Below are 10,614 nucleotides of genomic sequence, written 5' to 3'. Positions count from 1 at the left end.
TTCGTTAGCTGCTCTGATAGCTGATGTTTAAAGTTAGTGAGGGAAATATGAGTCTCCAGCTTCAGTGATTTTTGCCATTTGTTCCAGTCATTGGCAGCAGAGAACTGTACAATACCATGGGCAGTGCTGTATTCCCAGTGGCAAAGCAAGGAAGGAGCCTCTCTCAAACCTTGTTCTTAATTTCAATCACTTATTTTACAGGATTTCTCTTTTATTGATGACAGATCTTCATATCTACTAATGTCTTTGGTGATATTTTAATGCCAGTAGAGTAATCGACTTTAGTGAACTAGCGGACCAACAGGTAGTCTCCAAATACAGATGTGGGTGCATTCTTTCTGTTCCATCTGTGCTCATCTCATTGAAGATACGTTGTGATTGTGGCCTTTTCATTTCTTCCACTTTGCTCATCTCTGTGTTGCTCATTGTGTCGCACCATCTGTTTTTCTGTTGTTGTTTTTAAAAGTAAAGCAGCCTCTTGCTCAGGGTGGCTGACGGGTGTTCAAGCAACAATTTGGTTTTAATTATGTGTGCTATCGGTGTTCACAAAGTGTAATTATACATAAAGTCTGCACGGAAGGACTTTTATCAGCCAAGCGTGATGTGAAAATACAGTAATTATAGATAATGTAGGATCTTCTTAACAAACAGACTTTTAAATTGGATGTTGCATGGATGATGGAGTCAGACTTGGGTAGATGTACAGTCTTGTGTAAATCCAAAGAGCGCATTCACTCCCAGACACTCCAGCTTTAGTAGCATCACTCCATCATAATTTTAGTAGCATCACTCCATCATAACTTTAGTAGCATCACTCCATCATAACTTTAGTAGCATCACTACATCATAACTTTAGTAGCATCACTACATCATAACTTTAGTAGCATCACTACATCATAACTTTAGTAGCATCACTACATCATAACTTTAGTAGCATCACTACATCATAACTTTAGTAGTCCACTGTTCTTAGAAGTCAGGTAACACAAGTTTCATTGCATTGTAGATGGATTGACAATCAAATGTTTCATTAGTAACCCCATCAATGTAAAGGCTGAGGAATTTTACACTGTTATTCCTTCACAGGGCACCGGGTTGGGTGAATACCTGTTCAGTAGCAACTGTTGGGCTGAGAGGAGAGTGAAGGTCTAAATGTTAACTGTTACTCGGAGGGCCTGTTGTCCGGACCTCTGGCAGTATCTATGGGTGTGCCACAGGGCTCAATTCTCGGGCCGACTCTCTTCTCTGTATACATCAATGATGTTGCTCTTGCTGCTGGTGATTCTCTGATCCACCTCTACGCAGATGACACAATTCTGTATACTTCTGGCCCGTCTTTGGACACTGTGTTAACTAACCTCCAGACGAGCTTCAATGCCATACAACTCTCCTTCCATGGCCTCCAACTGCTCTTAAACGTAGGTAAAACTAAATGCATGCTATTCAATCGATCACTGCCACACCTGCTCGCCCGTCCAGCATCACTACTCTGGACGGCTCTGACAACTACAAATACCTGGGTGTCTGGTTAGACTGTAAACTCTCCTTCCAGACTCACATTAAGCATCTCCAATCCAAAATGAAATCTAGAATCAGCTTCCTATATCGCAACAAAGCATCCTTCACTCATGCTGCTAAACACACCCTCGTAAAACTGACCATCCTACCGATCCTCGACTTCGGTGATGTCATCTATAAAATAGCCTCCAACGCTCTACTCAAAAAACTGGATGCAGTCTATCACAGTGCCATCCGTTTTGTTACCAAAGCCCCATACACTACCCACCATTGCGACCTGTACGCTCTTGTTGGTTGGCCCTCGCTTCATACTCGTCGCCAAAACCACTGGCTACAGGTTATCTACAAGTCTATGCTAGGTAAAGCCGCCTTATCTCAGCTCACTGGTCACCATAGCAGCACCCACTCGTAGCACGCGCTCCAGCAGGTATATCTCACTGGTCACCCCCAAAGCCAATTCCTCCTTTGGTCGTCTTTCCTTCCAGTTCTCTGCTGCCAATGACTGGAACGAACTGCAAAAATCTCTGAAGCTGGAGACTCATATCTCGCTCACTAGCTTTAAGCACCAGCTGTCAGAGCAGCTCACAGATCACTGCACCTGTACATAGCCCATCTGTAAACAGCCCATCTATCTACCTACCTCATCCCCATACTGTATTTATTTATTTATCTTGCTCCTTTGCACCCCAGTATCTCTACTTGCACATTCATCTTCTGCACATCTACCATTCCAGTGTTTAATTGCTATATTGTAATTACTTCGCCACCATGGCCTATTTATTGCCTTAACTTACCTCATTTGCACTCACTGTATATAGACTTTTTTTTTCTTTTTTTTCGTACTGTATTATTGACTGTATGTTTGTTTATTCCATGTGTAACTCTATGTTGTTGTATGTGTCAAATTGCTACGCTTTATCTTGGCCAGGTCGCAGTTGCAAATGAGAACTAGTTCTCAACTAGCCTACCTGGTTAAATAAAGGTGAAATTTAAAAACGGGGGGAAAAATGCAGGCTTCATGAACAGGGCAGAAATGTTCCTCTGGATGTGTGAGCAGCAGGTTCAAAGGGTATAGACTCTATTTTGAGTCCCCTGCTGCCATTACGTTGTAATCACGGTGACAAGCTGACTGAGATGTGTTGCTTCTGCTTCTATACTGAGAGCTGCTCCTCCTTCTTATCGTGCTGCTCCTCCGTACTTCTTCTTCTTCCTCATCAAAGCTCAGGGATGTGGCTCGGCTCTCCCGCTGTGATTCATATTCTCTCCGCTTCGCCGATCCATCATGATCGGCCGCGCTCTGCTTTGATCAATATCTGATTGACCGTGACATGTGTGACATTCATCTTGCCTGCTATATGAAACAGCTGCTTTTCCTGCTCGTAGAAAGCCCCCGTGAAGACCGGCCCATTTTTTACCGATGATGCGGTTCTCCTGAGAGTTAGACGTATGGCCTTGTTAACCTCAGCGATCACCTTTCTAGTCAAAGACCGGAGACAGAGACATGACGTTCATGTTGAATAAGTGCACAAAAGCGATTGACTTGACTTGTCATGTGCTCGGTTCAAGTCTCTTTGAGATGACTTTACAGCAAAATCAAAGAAAATGTCTTAAATGCTACATGAGTAAAACTTTAAAATGTCACCATTTGTCTTTCCCCACTGGTCACAGACCCTGATTCAACATCTATTCCACATTGGTTTAACATAATTTCATTGAAATGACGTGGAAACGACGTTGATTCAACCAGTGTGTGCCCAGTGGGTCATGTTATACAAAAGCAGTGAAATATACAGAGGTTAATGCATATTACTCAAAATGGTAGGCCGACCTATTGTTAGAGTGCACCATATATTCCTGACTATGACACATTATCCAGAGTAAAATGTTACTCTCATATGGGGATATTCCAAAGTTTTCCCACTCCCCTATCCTGGTATGTTCATTATGAAAGTGGAACAGTCGCCAAAGTTTACAAAGGACATCATATATTATTTCATGATTCTTTTCACCATGAAAAGGCATCAGTCAATCAACCGAGGCAAGTTCGTTTACTGACATGAACAACATTGCTGAAGTCTACATTTTCTTGATTAGATGGGTTTAAATCCATTTATACAGTGCATTTGGAAAGTAGTCAGACCCCTTGACTTTTTCCACATTTTGTTACGTTACAGCCTTATTCTAAAATGGATAAAAAAATAAAAAATACCCTCATCAATCTACACATAATACCCCATAATGACTAAGCAAAACCAGGTTTTTACATATTGATTGGACATGATTTGCAAAGGCACACACCTGTCTATATACAGTCCCACAGTTGACAGTGCATATCAGCGCAAAAGCCAAGCCATGAGGTAAAAGGAATTTTCCATAGCGCTCCGAGACAGGATTGTGTCGAGGCACAGATCTGGGAAAGGGTAGCAAAAAATTTCTTCAGCATTGAAGGTCCCCAAGAACACAGTGGCATCCATCATTCTTAAATGAAAGAAGTTTGGAACCAACAAGACTCCACCAAGAATCTTCTGGCCGAACTGAGCAATCGGGGGAGAAGGGCCTTGGTCAGGGAGGTGATCAAAAACCTGATGGTCACTCTGACAGAGCTCCAGACTTCCTCTGTGGAGATGGGAGAACCTTCCATAAGGACAACCATCTCTGCAGCACTCCACAATCAGGCCTTTATGGTAGAGTGACCAGACATAAGCCACTCCTCAGTAAAAGGCACGTGACAGCCCGCTTGGAGTTTGCCAAAAGGCACCTAAAGGGCTCTCAGATCATGAGAAGCAAGATTATCTGTTCTGATGAAACCAAGACCAAAGTCTTTGGCCTGAATGCCAAGCGTCACGTCTGGAGTAAACCGGCACCATCCCTACGGTGAAGCATGGTGGTGGCAGCATATTACTGTGGGGATGTTTTTCAATTCCAGGGACTGGGAGACCAGTCAGGGTCAAGGGAAAGATGAACGGAGCAAAGTACAGAGAGATCCATGATGAAAACTTGCTCCATAGTGCTCAGGAAATCAGACTAGGACGAAGGTTAAAATTCCAACAGGACAACGACCCTAGCACACAGCCAAGGCAACGCAGGAATGGCTTCGGGGTCAAGTCTCTGAATGTCCTTGAGTGGCCCAGTCAGAGCCCGGACTTGAACCCGATCTAACATCTCTGGAGAGACCTGAAAATAGCTGTGCAGTGACACTCCCCATCCAACCTGACAGAGCTTGAGAGGATCAGCAGAGAAGAATGGAAGAAACTCCCCAAACACAGGTGTTCCAAGCTTGTAGAGTCATACCCAAGCTGCAATGGCTGCCAAAGGTGCTTCAACAAAGTACTGAGTAAAGGGTCTGAACACTTATGTAAATGTGATATTTCAGTTTAATAAAAATGTAAAACCTGTTTTCGCTTTGTCATTGTGGTGTATTGTGTGTAGATTGATGAGGGGGAAAAAATATTTTATCCATTTTAGAATAAAGCTGTAACGTAACAAAATGTGGAAAAAGTCAAGGGGTCTGAATACTTTCCGAATGTACTGAATGTAAGGGATAATCAACAGAGACTATGCGTTCTATGGAAAATAATGAACGACGTGGAAGGTGTGTTCCACGATGTGCTAACCTTCCACGGAGTTGCATTATTTTCCTGAGAATGCCTAGAGCCACGAGTTGATAATCCCTTTTATACCATGGCTATAATTTCATTAATTTGCCGCTAGAAATGTGTTCATTTTCCGCTAGAAATGTGTTCAAGATCCACTGAAGTAGCTAACAGGTTTACTAGATAGCAAAAGTAGTTGCCTTGGTAACCAAACAAACAGACTTTCTAGTTTAGCTAACCAAACCATCAGTCCTAGCTTGCTATTATGAAAATCGAATTCAATAATGCCAATAATGTTTTCAATTTGACTTTTGCTTTGAAAAGCAGCTCAAACATAGAACATGTAAAAATTAAATATAGCCATTGAATTCTACCGTGCAAACATACCGTGCGTTACAGGGAAATAATGCATGCGATAGAATGCCCTTCAAGCCAATCAGAAACGAGTATTCAACAAGGCCATGGTATAAATAGAGATGAAGTGTGAGAGGCCTTGTATCCACTCTATTCCGTTGTAATCTGACATGATGGGTGATGTGTGATGGCTGATGGCTGATGGGTGCAGACAGGCTTTCAACACTGTCCACGGGAGTTCAGGAATTTTGAAGGGCATTTCCCAGATTGTTGTGCGTGTTTTGAGAGACGATCAATACAAGACATTTCTGCAGGTGGTGAGAGCTAGCCATGTTACTAGACTGCAGTAGGCTACATTCCCTTCCTCTGAGAGCTCCCTGAAGTGCACACGGAAACCCTCTTAGTGGAACACATTAGCGTGCTACAGCGCCCCCTGTCGGACACATTTGGAAATAACACTCCTCTAGTTTGACCTCTCTGCCCTGAGCAATCTGCCTGAGCCCCCTCCCAAGTCCCTCAGATGTGTTTACAAATCGTCTCGGCCAAGTGGGCATGACTTGGAGCTGTGTTGAGATAGCTAATTTACACAAAGCACAGCTCCAATCCATCATGTGCTTCAGTGTTTCACACCGGCCGGTTTGCGAGACAGCTCTGTTCCCCAGCTCTGAGAGAAGTCAGGGTTTGCCAAGAAGCTGCATAGCTTGTAAAGCATTGAAATAGCACAGTCGTCCTTCTTCATTTTGTCTGCCAGCAGTTTGCGGCTCCCACGAAATTGCTTCGCCTCAACCTTCAAAGGGAATTGTCCCTCTGTGTGCCTTTTACTGAAAGATTGTGAGGCTTGAATGTCATTTGATGTTGCCCTACAGTTTGTGAAAGGGAGCGGGGAGTCAAGAAAATTAGAATGTATTCCAGGTTCTGGAGCAAGTGGTGCATTGCTGCAACTCAGGGAAGGAGGGAGGGAGTGTGTGGTAGAGAGAGGAAAGGGGGGTTGCTGCAGACACACTGTTGCTAGGAAACACTTGTGGCTTCTCCTCTTCTCTCTCTGTCTCCTTGAAGAAAAAACTGACTGAAAGAAGCAGCCAGAGTGAAATGTCACTCGAATCATTCCAAGGAGTTTGGGGAATGTGGTGCATGTATCCATTGAAGTACAAACATTTATCAAAAGGTGCTCTTTGAGCCAACGTACCCCTGTCTCTGCCAAGGGGGAAGTCTTCGTTTAAGGCACTGGCTGAGAGCTAGAGATGTAGGATCTTAATTTGAGCCAGTTTGCTACAGCAGGAAAATAATCCTCCAGCAACAGGAAATGTGAATTATTGTGTGGATTATAATTAATGGACATTTTTGAAGGTTTTGATCCATTTTTCGTTAGTGCAAATCAAGTCTGACATTTCAAAGTGGAACTTTAGAAGCCTTTTTAAAACTCAGATACATTACAAGTTTGCATTTCCTGCAATGCAGGAAAATTCTCAGCAACAAAAGACTGATCAAATTAAGATCAACAGCTCCAGCTATATTCCTTCCTCTCCTCTCTTTTTTCCATCTCTCTGTCTAATTCCTTGCCATATGGTATATCAGCATAATCCCCCGTGCAGATATTTGATTATCAAAGCCGCCCGGCAGAAAAGGCTACGCTCTCTCTGCCACCTCTCCTCCCACTATAGTACATTAAGATTCAGAGTGTGTCGCCACACCACCAGTGGTCTGGTCCTGTCCTATAATTCCCACAGGGCAACCAGAGGGAGAGAAGGCGACTCTATCAACCAAGCTTTAACAGGCCTAACAGCCTGACCGGTGCTGTGCTGTTGGACACACTGGTCATCATAGAGGTTCTGTACAGAACCCATCACGTTGTATGTCCACGTGCCAGCATATGAATGTCCAAATTATAGGAGGGTAAATTAATTGTATTGATTGACTGTAGTTGCATTGTGTGCTTGCTTAAAGCTAATTATCTTAAACTAGATGCTGGGCTGATGCTGGGTGCAAATGAGCTTGAGAATAATGAATTTTTTGTCTTGTTAAGTGGAATCTCTGACAGGGTCATGCAGCGGTGAGACGTACTCACAAAACTCACAGGCTTCCATCCATACTAATGCTGACGTGGCACAGTCACATGCAAAACTGAATTAATACAGGATAAAACATGTAATTTTGAGATAAGATTACTCTATAATGGTACTGAAGGAGAAAAGTACAGTTTTGTTTCTGATGCCATGCAGGAAGAGGGCAAGATGAAGCTGAGGATGAGGATGGCAACGACGAAGATAACAATTAATAAAAGCCATAGTAGTAATGGCATTGATCTTGTAAGGTTAGCCTGGTTAGAGTAGTGGATGTATGAGCAGTAACACAGTGAAGGAGAGGACTCTTCAGGAGAGAAAGACCGGCAGGGGGATATGTTTTTTAAAGGCCAATATCAATATTGACTGTGGTGGAACTTCCTGTGTGGTGGAACGTCCAGATTGTTTTACACAGTCTGTTCTTTGTGTTGACCTCACTACACCCACACAACTATTTTATAGGACCTTTAAGCACTGGATACACTTTACTATCAATACCTAGTTCTACATTTTGGCTATAAAGTAAGTATTTGACATTTTATCTATGATATATCTATTTGAGAATGTATTCAGTCTTCTATTTCATTAGTTATTACAAATGTTACCTGTAAACATTCAATAAATCGATCTCTCTTTCTGTCATAATTTTGCAGGTTTTGGAATGCCAGTCCAACTGTCAGAATGCTGTTGAGAATATCCTTTTTTTTTGCATGCTGTAAGTATATCTTCTAGTAGTAAATACAGGCTACTTCAACAGTATGTTAGAGCATTCACCATGTACCATGGAAGAGGGGTTGCATTTAAAAGTTCATTTCAATAAATAAAAAAACAATACCCCACTCAGCCTCTTCCACAACAACTTTGCAAGTAGAGAGCCTTATTAAGTGGCTGCAAATTCATGTACACAGAATCCTTGGGGTTTCAGCAGCTTATTGGTGGAATTACTGTATGAGCATTTACAGCATGATGGAGTGTTTCATACAACATTAGATTCCTTACATCTAAAAGGGGTCTATGTGCTAGATGGCAGAGTGGCTCTGAAGGACTGTTGAGCAACATAACAGACAGCACCCATCTTATTAGGACAATGAAACGACTCTTCTACTGTCTGTCATGGTTCTCTCTTCAGAGAATAAAATAAGACACTCTGCCATGTAAATACATGTGTTGTCTAAGTGTCCCTGAACAGTGTCCCTGGTTGTAAAAAACTACCAGTGAGTGCTACCTAACCTAACGACAAGTCCATGTGGACCTGCATGTGCAGTTAGTTGTGTCTGTGTTGTTCGTTCATGTCAGGCTTGTCTGGGTATTCCATTAGAATTGATTTATCTAAATGCAAACCCCACTGCACTTGCTTTTTCTTGAGGTTGCCATGGTGTCATGTGTGCCAAATTGCTTTCCGTAAGGCCTGATTACGCCTTAGTGATAAGCAGTTCATTTAAATTACAAGGTCCGGCCTGCGTGTTCAGGTGCCAGGCAGACCAATTTGACATTCATTGTGGTGTTGAGGGAAATAGAGTTAGTGAAGTATGAAGATCCGGCCTGCTGGTCAGAATACCCACAACCACACAACCTTTAACCTGTATGAGGTTAGGAATAATTATGATAATCCTCATTATGATTTTACCTGTGATTGCCTAAGGCACATCAAATGTCTATTCCATGTTGGTTCCACATAATTTCATTGAAATGTGGTGGAAATAACGTTGCTTGTTGTGTGTATGTTTTGCAGTGCAGTTTCAGTACAAGTTCATTCATTGAGTGCGATTAAGTACTCCTGAATTTTGTCCCGCACATTGAATATAGTTGCGGAGAGTCCCTGTAATCCTAGATTCAGATCATTCAGGTGACAAAAAACATCACCCAGATAGGCCAGTCGTGTGAGAAACTCGTCATCATGCAAGCGGTCAGACAAGTGAAAATGATGGTCAGTAATGAAAACTTTAAGCTCGTCTCTCAATAAAAAAAACGTGTCAATACTTTGCCCCTTGATAACCAGCGCACTTCTGTATGTTGTAAAAGCGTTTCATGGTTGCTGCCCATATCATTGCTTAGTGCAGAAAATACACGAGAGTTCAGGGGCCTTGCTTTAACAAAGTTAACCATTTTCCCTTTAGTGTCCAAAACGTCTTTCAAGCTGTCAGGCATTCCCTTGGCAGCAAGAGCCTCTTGGTGGATGTTGCAGTGTACCCAAGTGGCGTCGAGAGCAACTGCGTGCACGCGCCTTACCACTCCACTATGTCTCCCTGTTATGGCTTTTGCGCCATCAGTACAGATACCAACATGAGCAGCAGCTACGTTTGGCTACATACGGACTGTTAGTGGAATTCCCGTGAGAGAGTAACGGTTAATGTGATTGGATGTTAATTATTTGACTAGGCTTCCTGTATTTGACATTGTGTTATTATTTTGCTGAACACTAGAAGGTTTAATTTTATTTTTGGCAGTGAAGCGAGGCTACTCAGGCGAGAAAAAAACTCACCTAATTGTATAGCCCCGGACTGTTTGAAAATGTGAAGGGAAAAAAATGTACTTACATTTTTTTATTGTGAATCACATTATTATTTGGCGTACCCCTGACGGCAATGCACGTACCCCTGGGGATACCAGGTCTGTGCCATTGGCGACAGTTTGGCTTACCGGGGTCCGACACATAACGAAATAGACATTACAGATTGACATTACAGACATTACAGACAAAAATACATATATTTAAAAAACATTTAAAAAACATTAAAATGTAGATATTACAGACTACAACTAAAGATTTGCATTTAAAGAGAAATATATTTTGTATGTTTTCTCTCACAGAGACGGTGATGGCCTCCACAAGGCAGTGGACGTGGTGTGTGATGATTACGGTATTTGCAGGGCCCCCTTCTCAGGTATCCTGGGGGGTCCAGTGGTCGGTATCCTGTGTGATGGCATTAAACTCTAACTCTGGTGAGAACTTCATACTGTACGGTGTACACTTGTAGCTTCATTGCGGTAGATCTCACATTCAGTGACAACCACACAGGAGACTCGTAACTCAAGGATGCTCCTACACCATGACTGTGAGAGCTTGAACAGCACTAACTAATGATTAT

Source organism: Salmo salar, chromosome ssa04 (genome assembly GCF_905237065.1).
Source record: "Salmo salar chromosome ssa04, Ssal_v3.1, whole genome shotgun sequence".
NCBI classification, from domain to species: Eukaryota; Metazoa; Chordata; class Actinopteri; order Salmoniformes; family Salmonidae; genus Salmo; species Salmo salar.
Note: the sequence above shows the minus strand (reverse complement) of the source record.